Source organism: Solanum dulcamara, chromosome 2, assembly GCF_947179165.1.
Source record: "Solanum dulcamara chromosome 2, daSolDulc1.2, whole genome shotgun sequence".
Lineage (NCBI taxonomy): Eukaryota > Viridiplantae > Streptophyta > Magnoliopsida > Solanales > Solanaceae > Solanum > Solanum dulcamara.
Genome location: NC_077238.1, coordinates 33,471,807 through 33,490,811, shown reverse-complemented (window position 1 = coordinate 33,490,811; position 19,005 = coordinate 33,471,807).

Genomic DNA, 19,005 nt, shown 5'->3' with positions numbered 1-19,005 from the left:
GTCATTATGGATAAGCCAATGAGAACTAAATTTGGGATAGAAAACTTTCTAGTAACTTAGAAATTTTGGTATTAGGTCAGACTTAAATGGTATTTGAGTTAGCTGAGGTCTAGGGAAATTTGGTAATGAATTAGAATTGATTTCAGAGTTTTGATTATTTGAGCTAATTGCTAAGACGTTAAGAAATCCATAGGGCCGTATGGAAGTGAATTCGGGTAAGTAGAACTCTTGTAATTGAATTTGGTGTGAAAGGTTTATTTTAGAACGTCATAGTTTGAGGTTGTGTTCCAAAATGAGGGATTGAGGCATGAATTTTGAGTTTCTATCATCATTCAAGCCACCATAGTAGGCTAATTCTTGCCTTGGTGGGGCCACTATAGTAGGCTGGAAGCCACCATAGCAGGTTAGTCATGGACATATTAGGGAAAAGTCTCAAAAATGTTACTATTTTCGGTAACTTTGTTTTGAAGAGATAGGGGCCACTTATGACTGTTTCCTTTCAGTTTCCCCCTAATTTCTCAATAAACTTATAATTCAATTCTTAGACCTTAGAATTTATAAAAATTATCTTAGAAAAGGTTTTGACTTGAAATTAATGATGGGAGAAGCCCTAGTTGGATGAGATAATCATGAAATTGGCCAAGGGATAGGATTTTGATATAATCCGAGTAATTATTCTTTGTTTTTTTTGACCAAGAATAAGCGAAAGCATTCAAAAAAGGGAAAGCTCTGTTCTTTAGAAATTCCAAGACTGTTTTCAAGGTAGGTGATGGTTGTGTTTTTCTGTTTTTGTTATATATGCCTGTTAACTACTTCAGTAGTATTGCCTTCATGATATATGATTAGGGAAAAGGAAAGAACATGAACTAAAATACCATCCTATGATCAAATTATATGCAATAAATGCATTATTTTTTTGTACAAGTGTGTGTGCCTAGTCATTGTGGTTGTGATTATGATGTGTGACTTCATGTTGGATAGGATACCATGATGGTATAGTTTGATCTGGTAACACACTGGTACAATTAGATTATGTACTATGCCGGTACATTTGGAATAGGTATCACGTCGGTACACTAAATATTGAAATGGGTACCATGCCGATACATGAATAATTTGGGTATGGGTTCCAACAGTTGACCTTCGTTGAATGTTACATTGTGATTGAGTATGTTTACCTTTATAATAATTCAATATTTGACATAGAAACAAAAGCATTTGCTCTTTTGGCATCTCTTTCGCTTGTCCAGTAACCTCTTCTTTCTCGCAAAGAAAAAGCCGGAACCCGATCTTGAGGCATTCGGCAAGCTAAAGCAGGAACAAGAGTTTGGTTTGAAAGGTGAAATAAAAAAAGGTTTATGGATGAAGTAATTGGAATGACAAGTGGTTACGGTTGTGGAAAGCGGAGAAAGTTGGGACTTTTTACTCGTTATATGAGTTAGATTTATGCATTCTTTGTGATTTCTCAGAGTCATTGGCTGTGGGTTCATGCTTGTCCTACTGCTGCTCCTGGCCCCATCCCACAACCGATTGATTTTTCTCATTTGTACAAATTGTTTTCGTTTGAATCAATCAGAATCTAGTTCGGAATCACTCAATACTTTTTGAAACGTTATTGCCTCATTCCGCCCAAGAAATGCTTACCGAAGGAAAATGTTAACTACTTGAATAAGAAGATCGGAGTGTACAGAAAAAAAATTGAGTACTTCTATCTGGATATGAAAGTTGCAAGCTAGGGCCCTATCCACAAATAAGTCGTGGATAAAGCCTTATTCTCATTTCATTTGAACATAGCCCGCAAGAGTCAAGGGGTTGTAGGGGCGACTTCCACAGAGTATTACGGCGAGAGGATCAGCACATTCTTGAAGAAAATACCAAAGATTATCACAAAATGGACCTTATTTTTCAGTTGCCCTATTTCGGCAACAATTGCAGAAAGCCTTTTTGCATCATCCATAGTCATACCATGTTATTAACCGATCAAAACTTTAATACAAACTTTTCTGATCCCCTAGAGGGGGCCATTTCTATTATGATTTACTGCACCATCAAAGAAGATTTGCCAATGGAGAATAGCTTAATCCAAAAATCAAATTCAATCTGGAAATTGGCCAAATTCTTCACTGATACAAACAAAAATGAAGGATGTAGGAATTTAGTAAGTTTCTGGAAATCGGCACCACCTACCCGATCAAGAGTTGTGCTCACTGGGTAAATCCAGACGAGTTCTTTTTATCAGGTATTTTATTGTCAAGCATCCCCAAATCTAGTTCCAGAGGGCTCCGTAGAGCAGGAGAATTCTTAGGTCTGTTTACGCGTGATTCCTCATTTGGTTCCTAAAACGTAATTCCAATATGGCCCTCTAACCTTTTTTCCCGTGAATAGCTATCTTCCCAGGAATTGACTCTTTGATTAGAAAACTTCACTCACTTCACCCTTTTTTAGTTGAGTTGGTGTTCAATGTGCCCCGTGGGTACAAACAAGATTGAAAGGGATTATTTCCCCACTAAATGCACCACAAAATCAAAGTAGAGAATGTCTCCATTCCAAATAAAAAAGGAAAAAGTCAGGATAGGATTCACCCTGGTTATTAGCTCTCTAATTCTCAGGATAATATTGAAATATGGATCCTCAATCCAAACCATTGTGCAACTTCTGTATAGAAACCAGGGAGTCTCGATAGGTGTATTATTATATATTTTCCCAAAATAACATTCATTCATTTCTTTCTTCCCCGTCGTGGTTCCAACACCTGTGGTTGTGTACTGATGCTGCACTTGCTCCTTTTTGGTTGAGTACAAGGCATATTTAGGTGGCTGTTGGAAGACTTCAGTTAGGAAATCATTGGCCGTTTAGTTTCAAGGATGAGCCAGTTCTTTTGGGTTGCCATTCGTCTTAGTTATCATTCCTTTATTCTTAGACTCAGACTTTTAGATTCTTATTTTATATTTATTATTTTCATGGTTGCATCCCTTATTCTTGATTGTTAACTTGAGCTTTGGTGTAATGACTTTCATATTCTAGGGAGTTAATTTCCGAATATTTTTGAAAAATTACCTGGGTTTATGGGAACCCAATATTAAACTTATTTTAAATCCTTTTCCACCTATTAAATGCTTGTGTCTGTTAATATCATGATGTAGTTAGGTTAGTATTGTTTCTCCCACTGAAGTGTTAGTGTGGGTGCCATTCACGATAAGTCAGGATCATAATAAAGATAATATTAGAGCCCTAGGTTCATTGATCTCATTGTGCCAAACTGAGTCTAGTAGAGTCTTGTGTGATGGTAAAAATACGTTTACACTTTTCTTTGAGAGGCTATAAGACTTTAGAAAATCTATCAATCTTCTTTCTCCTTTTGTGCTATAACTTGATTCCAATTGGAATCAGCGATCTAAATTAGTATCTAATCTCTTTCACTCTATTTTCTGTAAATGGTTCACACTTGTCGCAATAGTGCAAGGACAATAGCTCTAAAAATTGAGAAAAAAGAGGAGCCAATAGTAAATAAATATGGTAGAGGCAGAGGCAGGGGCAGAGGTAGAGGAAGGATGACACCGGCTAGGGGTGAAGATCTAATTGAGGATGTACAGGGACGAATGAACCTTCCCCCTCCCAGGATGATGTGGAAGAGAATCTTTAGATTAAAATTGAGGAAGACGTGAAACCACAGGTTGGAGCACAATCTAGGATTATAGGTTTTTGTCCTTTGGATCCATGAATGGTTCAGCTGGTGTTGTCATTTTTGAGTGGGTTGGCCGGCTCTAGAGCCACTCCCACAATGCAAGTCTCTCAAGCTCCAGTTACTCATACTGTTCCTACTACGGTCCCTAATGTTGATGGAGCATTGGGTATTGATGCCTTTTCCTATCTAATTTTGGTCCTCGTTATAACTTGCTCTGAGCATGAGATGCTAACCAAGTTCTTGAAGCTAAAGCCTCTAGCATTCCATGGTTCTGAGAATAAGGATGACTTTGAATTCATCTTGTACTACTATGAGAGACTTCACAAGTTAGATATTTTTCACCAACATGGAGTTGAGTTCCTGATCGTTTCGCTTCAGGGTGAGGCAAGTAGTGGTGGAGGGACTTTGTGGAATGTCCATCATTAGTCTTTCCTCCATTCACTATGACCTAGTTCCATGCCTTGCCCCAGACCTTGAGGAATCAAAATAAAGATGAGTTCATGACTTTTGAGAAAAATAGTATGAGTGTAGCCACTTATGAGGCTAAGTCCCATGCTTTGTCCAATTATGCTACACATTTGGTGAGCATTGAGAAAGAAATGAACCATTTGTTCGTTAAAGTTTTGAATCTCAAATTATAGGTTTTGTCTGTCCATATGACCACTATAGATAGGACTTTCAATGAGGTTACTGATTTTACTAAGAAAGTGGAAGTAGTCCAATGAGACGGGCATGCCAAGGTTTTGGCTAAGAATCCTAATGTAACATCCTGTACTATTCTAACTTAGAGTAGTCCAGAGAAAGTAAGACAATACACTGTCCGGGTGAGCCACAAGTGGCACCTAAGATCTGTAGAAAGACTAGGAGTTGTAGGTGTGACTCGTAGACCCCTATATACTTAGAAAAAATTGAGTTGTTGATCAATATCTTACGAGCCCACTATATGATCCGTTAAAAATTCTATGGACTGTAGGTTCCTCTCGTAGACTCGATTTCACATTCTAGTTCTACTGGAATATGCACCTAATTCTGTGATAGGGTCCTACGACCCAGAATATTTTCTATGTCCCATTGAGGGATCCGTACCACCCAAGTCTAATTCACTCAAAATAATCCTATGAGAAGCTCTCATCGTCCATCTTAAGGTCTACAACCCATAGAAGGATGGTCGTAGACCCATCAAGTAAAGAACCAGTGAAGTCCAAATTTTGACTTTGGTCCTACAATTAGTCTCCTATAGTCCGTAGAACGACCCATAATGGCCTAGAATCAGTTTTAAGTGAGGGGTAAAATTGTCTTTTATCACCTTTTCCAAACCAAAGTCTTGACGTTTGGGGAATAAAATTTGTCCCTTATCAATACCCAATGATTCTTTTCTCTCATTAACACTTAGAATATTTTGAGAGCAAGGATTGGAGAAGAGAAAAGCTAGAGTTCAAGCGTTTCAACCAAGTTATTTGAGTTTTGCTTAGATAATCGTCATTCCAGGCATGTAAGGCTGATCACAACATTGGAGTAAGTTTTTTCTCATACCCTACATCTTTATTCAGTCAGTAGGAGTTTGAAGTTGAGCTTCAACCCGGTTAAATTGAGTTTTTGAGATATTTATAAAATCTCTTATTGAGTTCTCTATGTATTTATTCCTATTGTGATGATTCCCATGATTTGAGTTCTTGATTTATCATTAATGCTTACACTCACATGAACCCTAGTTGAGTATATCCACATTGCTTATTTTTATGTACTATTTTGAGATAAAAGAATGACATATTTCATCTTTTAAATTAAGAAGAAGGTTGAGTAGAAGTCTTTCATTCACTGATTTTTGAGCATGATCATTATCAAGTATAAATGAGTTTGAGTAATAATGCATTTAAATTTTTATCTTGAAATTGAGTTGAGAAGTTCAAACTATATTTTATGCATTTACCATGTTGAGGAGTAAAACTAATTTAAAGAGAAGTTCTGAGTTGATAAGAGTTGAGTTAAATTGACTGAAGTATAGTGAGACTAATGAGATAAAATTTTGAGGACTTATACTCACTTGAGTTCATGAGCATAATTATATATTTTTGGAGTAGTATTAATTACCGATTTGGGTAAGAGTCTAGATAACTCAGACCTCATAAACTATGTAGCCAGCGTAGGATAGGATTATACTGTTGGTTCTGGTGACTCCTCACTTCACTCCCTAGTATAAATTTTTATTAGATCCATGAGATGAGCTTGCGTCCCTTACCCTAGCAAGATATTGGACTGTTGTGGTAATGACATCAGTTCATTGTATCATAACGATGCTCATAGTGGTGGTTGTCGGTTAAAAAACTCCCAAAGAGTGAAATATTATTTTTATACTAAGTTGTATTTACTTATTCATATTTTGTAAAGCATTGTCTTATTCATATATTCTATTATTTATTGAGTTGAGTTATTTCAATATTTATGCTATTGAGTATTCTTGAGTAATTTTATTTTCGCTATTTTACATACCGTACATTCCATGTATTGACACTATTTGATGCTGCATCATTTTATGATGCAAATACAAGTGTTAGAGATCCTCAATAAATGCATTGTTGAAGATCACCTTTCATCCAACTTTTGGTAAGACCTCTTTGAATTTGGAGGATGTCCAAGTCATTTATTTCTGTCTTATTTCATTAGCCTTTGAGGTAGTTATGGTCCTATCCCGGTCTTATTTATAGTCAATTTAGAGACTTCATAGACTAGACATAGATAGAGTTAGAGTTCATGTTTTTAAACATCTTGCTATCAATATATTGAGTATTGAGATTTATTTTAAGAAGTTAAACTTATACTCTTGTAAATTCCCATCTGAGTAATATTTTTTGTGAGTTAAATCTTTCACTTAGTAAGTTAGCCAGGCCAAGAGTTTACTTGGGAACCATAAATAGTTTATGAGCTCTAGTCATGCCTAGGGTGTAGACTTGAATCATAAAAATCTTATTATTAGAGAACAGAGTTTAAGAGTTCAAGGATGTGTATGAAGTCGAGTATAATAGAGTTCTATTTATTGGTGTGAAGCGCGCCATATCTATAACGGAGAGGCTAAAGGACTTTGAAAATTATTTCACTTCTTTTATACTTCAAGTTCGTGTGATAAATTTTAACTCAATAAAATCTCCTTCTAATTCATGCATTTCTATGTTTTCAGATCATTTCTTCAAAATGTACTCTAAGCCTAAAGAACGTCGGTGACAAGGAGATTCCACAACCATCTAGAATGCAGACCAGAAACTGAGCCCGAGCAACTCAGCCTGAGAATGATAACAGAGCTCAAGAGGTTCTCAGCCTACCCTTGCTTATGAGGTCGAGTTTAGGAGGGCTATTACCATACTTACCCAATTGATGGTTGCTCAGTCTGGTCATTAGGGTACTCTTGCTCCAAGCTCTAGATCTCATGATCCATCTATTGCTACCAAGATTAGAGGCTTCTTAAGGATTTACCCACCAGTCTTTATTCGATCCAGAGTTGAGGGGTATCCCAGAACTTCATAAGTGAGATGTGAAAGATTCTAAAAGCTATGCATACGATTGAAATTGAAGGAGTTAAGCTTGTTTTCTATCAGCTCAAAGATATTGCAATCATCTGGTATAATCAATAGGAGGAGAGTTATGGTGAGAATATTGAGCCTATTATTTAGGATGAGTTCGAGAGTGCATTCCTAGATCACTTCTTTTCCCGGGAGTTGAGGGAAGCAAAGTTTGAGAAATTTGTGAATCTGAAGTAAGAGGAGTTGAATATGAAAGAGTATATCCTCAAGTTCATCCAGATGTCCTAGTATGCTCTAGAGATAGTCCCAGATGTGAGAGCTATGATGAGAAAGATTGTCTCTTGCCCGGGCAGATATGTGAAGAAGGAGTGTCAGGCTGCATTATTGATTTCTGACATAGACACCTCCATACTTATGGTGTATTCTCAATAAGTTGAGGAGAATAAGAAAAAGAATAGGGAGTAGCACCAGCATAAGAAACACAAATCTATAGGTAATGAGGTTAACCACTAGAAGAGTGGAAACAACATTCGGTCTTTCTTTTAGAGGAGGTGTTTTGGTTATGCACCATCATTAGCTAGAGCACAAGCACAGAACAACCAAAATGAACAAAGCTATTAGAATTACTAGAACTTTAGAGCTTAAGGCTCTTAGTCTCAAGGTAGTATGGCTTAAGGTTTTTCACACAAGTCACTTTATGGTAAGTGTGGTAGATTTTACTTAGGAGAGTGTCGTGATGGTACTAATAGTTGCAACAAGTGTGGCTAGATAGGTCACTTTATGAGAGATTGCTCATTAGACAGGCAAGGTAATGGGGGAAACAAGGCATGGTCTTTTTCAAAAGCACCATTAGGTAGGGTTAACCAAAATGGTACTATATTAGGGACAGGCGGAAGTTCAAATTATTTATATGCTATGGCTAGTCGCCAAGTCTAAGATAACTCATCTAATATTGCCACTGGTATGCTTCGAGTCCTTTCTCATGATGTTTATTCATTACTTGATCTAGGTATAACTTTGTCTTTTGTGACTCTTTATATAGCTGTTAAGTTTGGGATCCTTCTCGAGCGTCTTTTCGAGCTTTTCAATATTTCTACTTATGTTGGTGAGTGAATTCTAACAAAGAGAGTCTATAGAGATTGTACAGTTTCTATCTATCATAGAGATACTTCAGCAGACTTAGATGAGTTAGACATAGTAGATTTCAATATCATCTTTGGCATGGACTAGCTTCATGCTTGTTATGCCTCAATTGATTGTAGACCTCGAGTTGTCAAATTTAAGTTTCCCAATGGGCTTAATATTAAGTTGAAGGATATTCTAGAAGTGCCTAAGGGTCGTTTCATTTCCTATATTAAGTCTAGAAAGTTAGTCTCTACGGGGTGTATCAACTACATTGTTCAAGTTTGGGATGATAGTGTGAAGACACCATCTCTTCAGTCGGTTCTAGTAGTAAATGAGTTTTCTGAAGTCTTTCATGGTGATTTACCTGGAGTCCCTTCTATCTAAAAAATAGATTTCAGAATACATGATCTTCCTGATACTCTACCTTATCTCTATTGCGCCATACAAAATGGCTCTAGCTAAGATAAAAGAGTTAAAAGAGCAGTTGAGAGATCTTGTAGATCAGGGATTCATAAGGAAGAGTGTCTCATCTTGGGGTACTCTTGTCTTATTCATACAAAAACAAGATAGTTTCATTAGAATGTGCATTGACTAGCATCAGTTGAACAAGGTCAGCATAAAGAATAAGTATTCTCTTCTTAGAATTGATGACCTTTTTGAACAATTCCAGGATGTCACTTGTTTGTATAATATAGACCACCAATATTAGGCTATCTTCAACTGAAAATGAGAGAAAGTGATATTTTAAAGACAGCTTTCAAAACCCGATATGGTTATATGAGTTTCTTCTCATGCATTTTAGGTTGACTAAAGCTCCTACAACATTCATAAACCTCACGAATAGAGTGTTTAAGTAGTACGTAGACATGTTTGTTGGCGTGTTTATTGATGACATCTTGATCTATTCTAGAAATGAAGAGGAGCATACCAACCATCTCAAAATTATTCTCTAAGCTCTTAAGGACTGAGAGTGTATGTTAAGTTTTCTAAGTGAGTTTATCTTGCATCTGTGGCATTCCTAGGCCATATTATTTATAGTGATGGTATCCGAGTAGATTTGTAGAAAATTAAGGCATTAAAGAATTGGCTTGACCTACATCCCTAACTGATATAAGAAGTTTCTTAGGTTTGGTTGGTTATTGTAGAAAATTTGTAGCTGAATTTTCATCTATATCATCTCTATTGACTAAGTTGACTTAAAAGAAGACTAAGTTTCAATGGTCAGATACTTGTGAGAAATATTTTCAAGAGTTGAAAACAAGATTGACTACTGCTCCAGTTTTGTCCCTGCTTGAGGTAACAAATGGATTTGTGATTTATTGTGATCCAAAGTTGAGTTGGGTTGTGTGTTGATGTAGAGAGGTAAATTCATAGCTTATTCTTTTAGATAGCTTAAGTTCCACGAGAGGAACTATCCGACTCATGATCTAGAGTTGGCGGCCTTTTTTTTTCTTTATTATTGACTTTTTTCCACCACAAACTGATTTGCCGCATGGATTGGATAGATTCATAGTATTTGTTTTAAAGATATGGCATCACAATCTTTACAACATTTATGTAGATGTGTTCACTGATTATCAGACCCTACAATATGTTTTTATCCAAAAAGAGTTGAACATGAGATAGAGAAGATGGCTTGAGTTGCTTAAAGATTCTGACATGAGCATTCTCTACTATCCAGGCAAAGCTAATGTTGTTGATGATGATCCTAGAAGTTTATCCATGAGAAGTACCACTCATGTGAAGCTAGAAAAGAAGGAATCTACTGAGGAAGTGCGTAGGCTTGCACGTTTGAGAGTTTGTATTGTGGACTCAGATGAAGGCGGTATCATTGTTTAGAATGGGGCTGAGTCTTCACTAGTCATAGAAGTGAAGGAAAAGAAAGACAAAGACCCTATTCTACTTTAGTTAAAGGAGGACTTTCATAAACAAAAAGTGATGACTTTTTTTAAAGGGGGAGATGGTGTGTTGAGGTATCAAGAAAAATTGTGTGTTCTGAGTATTGATGGTCTAAGAGATAGAACAATGGCAGAGGCTCATAACTCCAGATATTCGATTCATCTAGGTTCTACCAAAATGTACCATGATTTGAGATAAGTCTATTATTGGAATTATATGAAGAGAGATATAACAGAATTTGTTTCAGAGATATAACATAATTTGTTTCTAAGTCCCCGAATTTCCAACAAGTCAAAGTTGAACATCAAAGTCTATGTAGTGTAGCACAGAATATAGACTTGCCAGAGTGGAAATAGGAGATTATTAATATTAACTTTATTATGGGTTTACCGCGATATAAGAGACAACATGATTCTATTTGAGTGATTGTGGATATGATGACCAAATTAGCCCACTTCTTGTCCATTAAAACTACAAATTCAATGGTGGATTATGCCAAATTATACATTCGAGAAATAATCTGACTTTATGGAGTTTCCTTTTCTATCATCTCAGACAAAGGTGCTTAGTTCACTGCTAAGTTTGGAAGTCACTTTAGAGAGGTTTAGGATCGAAGGTAAATCTTTGTATCACTTTCCATCTTTAGATAAATGGTTAGAAAACGTGTATAATTCAAACTCTTAGGTATTGAGAGCTTATGTCACTGTATTCAAAGGTAGTTGGGATTATCACTTACCTTTTATTGATTTTGCTTACAACAATAGTTTTCATTCGAGTATTCAGATGGCTCCTTAGGAAACACTTTATGAAAGGAGATGTAGATCACTAATTGGTTAGTTCGAAGTTGGTGAAGCTGGGCTGATAGGGCCAGACTTGGTTCATCAAGCCACGGAGAAGGTGAAAGTCATTCAAGAGAGGCTGAAAACCACCCAAAGTCATCAGAAGTCCTATACTAATGTTAGGAAAAGAGACTTAAAGTTTGAGGTGAATGATTGAGTGTATTTGAACGTTTCACCCATGAAGGGTGTTATGAGATTTGAGAAGAAAGGAAAGCTTAGTCCCCGTTACATTGGTCCTTACCAAATTGTTAAGAGTTGGAAATGTAGCTTATGAGTTAGAGCTACTATCAGAGTTAGTGACCGCTTATCTTGTATTTCAGAAGTACTTAGGAGATTATTCACTCATTGTTCCTACATAAAATATTAGTGTGAAAAATAGCTTGTCCTATGAGGAGATTCCTATCATAATTCTTGATCATCAAGTTCGCAAATTAAGGACCAATGAGGTTGCTTCAGTCAAAGTATTATGGATAAACCATTTTATTGAGGAGGATATAAAAGCCATGTACCCATACCTATTCATTTACCTAGTGTCGATATTGAAGGTAATATTCTTATTCCCTACCTAAGAGTTGGTACCTTCTTGAGTATTTGAGTAGTTATCATTGAGTTTGAGTTTTGAGTTCTTGCATTGCATCCGTGCCTTGAGTAAATTCTTAGCTTAGTCATTATTCGAGGATGAATGATACCAAGGGGAGATATTGTAACACCTTGTTAGATTAGTTTCTGTGAGTTAAGTCTTCCACTTAGTAAGTTTGTTAGGCCAAGGGTTACTTGGGAAATAAAAATAGTTTCTAAGTGCTGGCCACACCTAGGGTGTAGACTGGGGCGTGACACCCAATAATCCAAGCAACTATAGTGGTTCATAATCCAAGGGTTTTGGTCGACATGCATTTGCAGCCCGACCAATTCAGTCAGCCATGCTCACATCTACGCATGGTTATTTAAGGACTACATAGAAGAATTCGACTAAAGATGGTTAAGGAGCCTCATACTCAGCCAGCAGGCCATTCCTTGATCACATGTTTTATAATTATAGAGAACTGGAATATTTAAGTAGGGATTTCCCTCACCTTCACATGACTGATCTAGCATAGCAGCAGACCAGAGCAATGGTATGACAGGAAGAGGTAATAATATTAGAAGACATCCACAAATTAGGTGAAGAAGAAATTAAACAGGTCATGGAGGTTGTGGAAATAGTAACATAGGAAGAGGAGTGGAGCATCCCAGCAGGAAGGCTTCCTGTAATAGAGATAGGGTGCAGTGCTATTCCTTTTCTGGTAGGATAGAGTAGAGGCATCCAACGCGGTGATCACATGTACTATTCTTGTCTGTGACTAGATGGATATAGTCTTGTTTAATCCAGGATCTACTTAGTTTTGTGTGTCAGGTCAATTTTCTTTAGATTTTGAATTGATCTGTGATATACTTGATACCCACATCCATGTTTCTACCTATGTGGGAGAGTGTTATAGTCACCTATGTTTACCGTACTTATTTTGTCTTGTTTATGGGATTTTAGACTTGGATAGATTTAGTTATTTTGGACATGGTTGATTTTGATGTGATCTTAAGTATGACTTGGTTGTCTCCCTATTATGTTGTGCTTAATTTATAATGCAAAGATGGTGGCTCTAGATATCTCAAGAAGAGAAATTCTAGAGTAGGAAGGGGTGTACAAGCCAAAGCCAACCAAGGTCAAATCCTTCATCCGAACTAGAAAGCTAGTGCGGAAGGTTTGTTTGTCCTAGTTGGCTCATATTTGAGATGTCGATGTAGAGTTCCCCTCCATTGAGTCTATTCCTATAGCTTTCGAGTTTAAGGAGGTCTTTCGTACAGATTTGCCCAGTATGCCACTGGATAGGGATATAGATTTCTATATTGATTTGGATCCGTCACTCACCCAATCTCTATTCCTCCCTATCTCATGTATCTGATAGAATTAAGGGAACTTAAAACTCATATCTAAGAGCTTCTTGATAAAGGTTTTATTCATTCTAGTTCATGTCCTTAGGGTGCTCCAATTTTATTTGTAAAAAAAAAGAATGGTAGAATGAGAATGTGTATAGACTATCACCTATTAAATAGGGTCATCATCCGGAATAAGTATCTCTTGCCTTGTAGATAATCTATTTGACCAGTTGCAAGGTGCTTCAGTTTTCTTGAAAATTGATCTCAGGTCGGGCTATCATCATTGAAGATTAGGCCAAATAATGTACATAAAAAGACATTTTGAACTTTGTATGGGTGAGTTCTTCGTAATGTCGTATGAAGAAATAATTGGAAAATAAAATAGCAATGACAAAAATGAGTAATAACCTGACTGTCGTTGTTGATGTTCGATTATTTAAAATTGTTAAATGGACCTGCAATCTTCAGGAGTTTGATGAATGGGGTGTTCAAACTATATCTGGACTCCTTTATAATTATGTTTATTTATGACATTCTAGTCTATTCGAAGAGGAGGGAAGACCATGTATGTCATCTAGGTATTGTTCTAGGTATCTTGGGGAAACAGAAATTGTATGCTAAATTTTCTATGTGTGTATTCTAATTTTCTTTGGTTGAATTTCTAGGGCATATGGTTTCAAAAGAAGGGGTGATGGTAGATCTCCAAAAAATTGAGGCAGTTAAGAACTGGATCCATCCTAGTTCTTTAACTGTGGTTAGGAGTTTTTTGAGGCTTGCTATCTAATATCGATGATTTGTAAATAATTTTGTTTCTACTTCTACGTACCATACAAGGCTGAAATAGAAGGAGGTATCTTTTGTGTGGTCTCATAAATGTAAAGAGAGCTTCCAAAATCTCAAGACCCTTCTAACTATAATATGTATTTTGACATTACCGATTGAAGGTAAGGATTTTAGTATTATTGTGATGCTTCACATTCGAGCTTGGATGTTGTGTTGATGTAGGAAAAGAATGTCATTGTTTATGCCTCATGATAGTTAAAGGTTTATGAGAGAAATTACTAGATGCATGACTTGGACTTGGCATTGATATTGTTTTCTCTCAAGATCTGGTGACATTATCTCTATAGTGTCAAGTGTGAGGTGTCACTAATTAGCGCAATCTACAATATGTGGTCACTCAGAAAGATTTGAATCTGAGGCAATGAATATAGATGGAGTTATTCAAGGATTATGACATCACTATTCAGTACCGTCTGGGTAAGGCCAATATGGTGGAAAACACATTGAGGTGGAAAATAGTTACTATGGGAAGTCTAGCTTGTTTGGTTGTATCAGCGACCCTTGACTAGAGAGATTTAGGCTTTGGAGACTAAGTTTATGCAATTGGGCATCTCAGAGAAAGGTGGGGTTTTGGATAGTATTGAGTTTATATCCACTTTTATTGAGGATATCAAAACTAAGTAGTTTGAAGATGAGAGTTTAAGTGAGCTCAGAATGAAGATAATGTATGGGATGACTTAAGATGCCGCTCCTGACGTTGGTTGTGTACTCAGTTTTAGGGAAAGGATTTGTGTTCCTCAGGTTGAAGACTTGATCCAACGGGTATTAACAGAGTCTCATGGTTTGCGGTATTCTATTCATCTAGGTGTGACCAAGATTTATTGGGATTCAAAATGGCTTTATTGGTGGCCTGGGATTAAGAAAAACATAGTTGAGTTTATGGCTATGTGTAAAAATTGCCAATAAGGTAAAGTACGAACATCAAAGGTCTACAGGTTTACTTTAAAGAATGCTCATTCCTAAATGAAATTTAGAGAGGATAGCTATGCATTTTGTGGTTGGTCTTTAAGACCTTAGGAAAGTATGACTCTATTTGGGTTATTGTTGATAGATTGACTAAATCGGCTCACTTTATTCCTGTCAAAGTGGATTATAATGCTCAACAGTTGGCAAAGATCTCTTTTAAGAAGATAGTATGGTTGCACGAGGGATGATCAGTCGGAGAGGAAAACTCAGGTATTGGAAAACATGTTGAGGGTGTGTGCAATTTACTTTGAGGTCCATTAGGGTTCACTCTTACCCTTTTATGAGTTCTCTTATAATAACAACTATCACTCCTTCATTGATATGGCACCGTCTGAAGCACTCTATAGAAGGGGATGTAGATCGCTTATATGGTGGTTTAAGGCTAGAGATGTAAAACCTTTGAGAGTTGATATGGTAAAGGAGGCTTATGATAAGGTAACGAGTATCCAAGCTAAACTTTTAGCAGCCTAAATTCCCCCCAAAAAATATGGAGATCATAAGGTAAGAGATATGATATTTCAGGCTAGTGAACAGGTACTTGTGAAGGTGTCACCCATAAAAATAGTTATGAGGTTCAACAAGAAAGGCAAGATTAAAGCTCACATATTGGCCCATTTGAGATTCTTGATTGTGTGGGTTCAGTCACTTATAGGCTGGCTCTACCACCTAGCTTATCTGGGCCCATCTTGTGTTTCATGTATCCATGTTGAATTGGTACTATAGGAATGGCGATTAAATTATTAAATGGGATTCAGTCTTATTGGATAAGGATTCCAGTATGAAGAAGAACCAGTTGTAATTGTTGATCATGATGTCCTGAAATTGAGAACTAAATATCAAGTCAGTAAAGGTACAATGGAAGCATCATCCGATTTAGGAAGCTACATGGGAGACCAAGAAGGACATGCGGGACAAGTACCTTTACTTGTTTGAAGATTCAAGTACTACTCTACTCTTGTCTTAACCCTAGTTTTTCCTATTTAATCACTCAGGGATGAGTGATGGGTAAATTAGTATCTATGGTAATAAACCATTCCCGCCGTTAAGGAATGGAAAAGAAATTTGGGCCAGAAAATATTCGAGTAGTAAGTTAGAAATTTTGAGACTAGGCCAGACTTAGATAAAATCTGAGTCAGGTGAGGTGTAGGAAAATTCGGTAATGGATTGGGATTGATTTTTGAGTTTTTATTATTTAAGCTAGTATCTAAGATGTTGAGGAATCCATAGGTCCTTACGAAAGTGAATTTGGATGAGGAGAACTCCCGAAATCAAATTTTGCGTGATGAAGTTACTTTAGAACATCAAGGTTTGAGGTTGTGTTGTAAAAGCAAGGCTTGGGACACAAATTCCGAGTTTTTATCTCCATGCAAGTCCATAGCAGGCTGAATCCCACCATGGCGGGGCGCTATAGTCGGCTAGTTGCGGACATATCATGGAAAATTTTCAAAAACATTATTATTTTTCTTCAACTTCATTTTTGGAGAGCTAGGGGTGAGCTAGGGCTATTTTCTTCAGTTTTCCATCAATTTATTTGGTAAAGGTAATTTAATCATTTTTCCAACTTGCAATTCGATTCTTAGACATTAGAATCGATGGGAATTCTCTTAGGGGAAGGTTTTGCCCTGAAATTAATGGTGTAAAAAAACCTAGTTGTGTGAGATGATCATGAAACTGGTAGAAGGTTAGGATTTTGACATAATTCTGGTAATATAAGCAATTGTTCATTGATTATTTATATTTTTTATTTTTTAGACCAAGAATGAGCCAAAGCATTGGAAAAAGGGAAAGCTCCAGTTATTTAGAGTTTCCAAGGCTTATTTCGAGGTAGGTGATGCTTGTGTTTTCCCATTTGTGTTATATGTACCTGTTAATATCATGACCCAAGCTAGACCTTAGACATGATATGGTGAATAGGATCCTGAAAGATCCTAAACAATCCTCTTAGCATAAGCATGATTTAAGAATAACAACACACGCATAATAAAACTAAAAGTGAAAGATATCTCAAATTTAACATTCTCAGCACAAAAGAAATTTAAGATCACATATGTGAATAAGAAAACATGATACTACTAGTCATACACGGGTGCATAAGACAAGCCCTAGCTCACCCAAAAAATTTAAGTCTAAAATCCATAGAAAGAAAGACATAAGAAACTATCATGGGTACTCCCTCTAAATATGAGGATTCACCAATCAGTGTAGTGTCAACGACAACCTGTACTAGCCTCAAGAGTGATGAGTAGCGTCGGAACCTACATTATGTAACACCCCCAAAGTTTCTAACCTAAACTAACTCTAAAATGATCAGAATATTTGCACTAGAAAGGGACCATGAGACCCTTCACGGGCCATACTTAGCTTCATAACCTGGGAAAGGGATCGTGAAAGTTACAAGAAATAAGGAAGTTAAGGGGAAAGGATCTGCGGAGGGCTCTATGGCCCGTGGTGCTTATCATGGACTGTGAAGCCATTCTTGAACTTGACCACCAACACTCTATGAGTTGGGAGATGACCATGATTAGCTTCATGGCTCATAGTGACTTTCAGGCATCGTGGTGGCCTCCGTGGAAGTCGACCCCCCTAACACAAGTTACCCCTTAGGACCATAGCTATCATTACAGATTATGGTGAGCTTCATAGGCCATGGTGACCTTTCATCCAAGAGCCCATCTAAAATTTTAAATGAGGGTTATTTTAGTCTTTTTCTACCTTTTTCCAACTAAACCCATACGTTTATGGACAAAAAATCAGTCCCTTTATCATACCCAATAGGGGTTTTCCTCTCATTAACAATTAAAACTTCTGAGAGAAGAGATTAGAGAGAAGAAGAAGAGCTACAGTTCAAGTTATTCAAGCAAAGTCTTTGATTTTTGGTGAGAAAATCTTCATTCTAGGTATGTAATGATAATCATAATATTGAACTGAGTTTTTCCGAATGCCCTACATCTTTATTCAGTCAAGATTGAGTTTGAATTTGAGTTTCAATCCCATTAAACAGAGTTCTTGAGTTATCAATGTAATTCCTTATTGAGTTCTTTATGTATATGAGTATATTATGATGACTCCCATGATTGAGTTCTCTAATTTTTGTTCTTGTTTTTATTCACATAAACACTAGTTGAGTTGATGATTATTATATTAACATGCATTCATTTTTGGTTGATGAGAATGGTTTTTATGCATTAAATGAAGTATGATTTTAAACTGAGTCTATGCATATTCTATTGAGTTTTGAAAGAGTATGAGCATTGAGTTTAAATGAGTTTTTTAACGACCCTTAGGGGGTCATGGGATGAGCAACACCCTCAGGCCTTAACATAAATAATAAAAACATAAAAGTATAAAAAGTGAGACATAAACCTTACCTCCGATCCTATGGTTGTTCATAAGTCCGTTATCCTACTAAGGATGACCAACTTATCACCAATACTAAAATATGAAACCTAGATCTATGCATCTAAAAGAGTGGAATCCTTTCGATACACAAAGTCTAGGAAAGCATAAATAAGAGAGACTCTCCCCTTACAATAGTAAGAAAGTAAATCAAAAAACTAAGACATATTCAAAATAGCTATGACTTAATAAAAAAAATAGCTAGGGTGAAAAGGCTAAGGGAGAACAAAAGATTATATTGGAGTACTATACTTAGTCCCTTCATTAAGATTCCAAGTTTTTTTTTATCCTTTTCAAGTTTTTCCTCCTAAATGTTTCCATTCCAGTCTTGTCCATGATGAAATATCTTTTAGCTTCCTTCGGTAAATGATGATGAGTATAGAAGAGTTGAGGAATATCTATTTTGTGACTCCACTTAGAAACAACATTAAATGTATAATTGGCTTTCCTGTATATATGTTTGCAGTGGAAAGATTCCATCTGAATGATAGGGTTCTGAAGTTCCCTAAGATAATGTTGAAGCTGCCATTTAGGAGTAAAGTTGTGATTGAGCCATTTTGTGATCAATTTCGAGTCAACTTCTAAAATAATTTTATTACAACCATATTGTATAAAATAGTGAACACCAAAGATTGCTGCTTGAATTTTGTCTTAATTATTAGTTCCTATGCCAAGAGATGTAGTGAAAGCAAAAAATTAGCCCACCCTGTCTGTCCCTAAGAATACCAACCCTCTATCCTTCCGAGGTTCTGTAGAGCACTTTCATCTGTATTTAGTTTAAAGACATTTTTCCCAGTTTTGTTCCATATTACTTTGATCACCT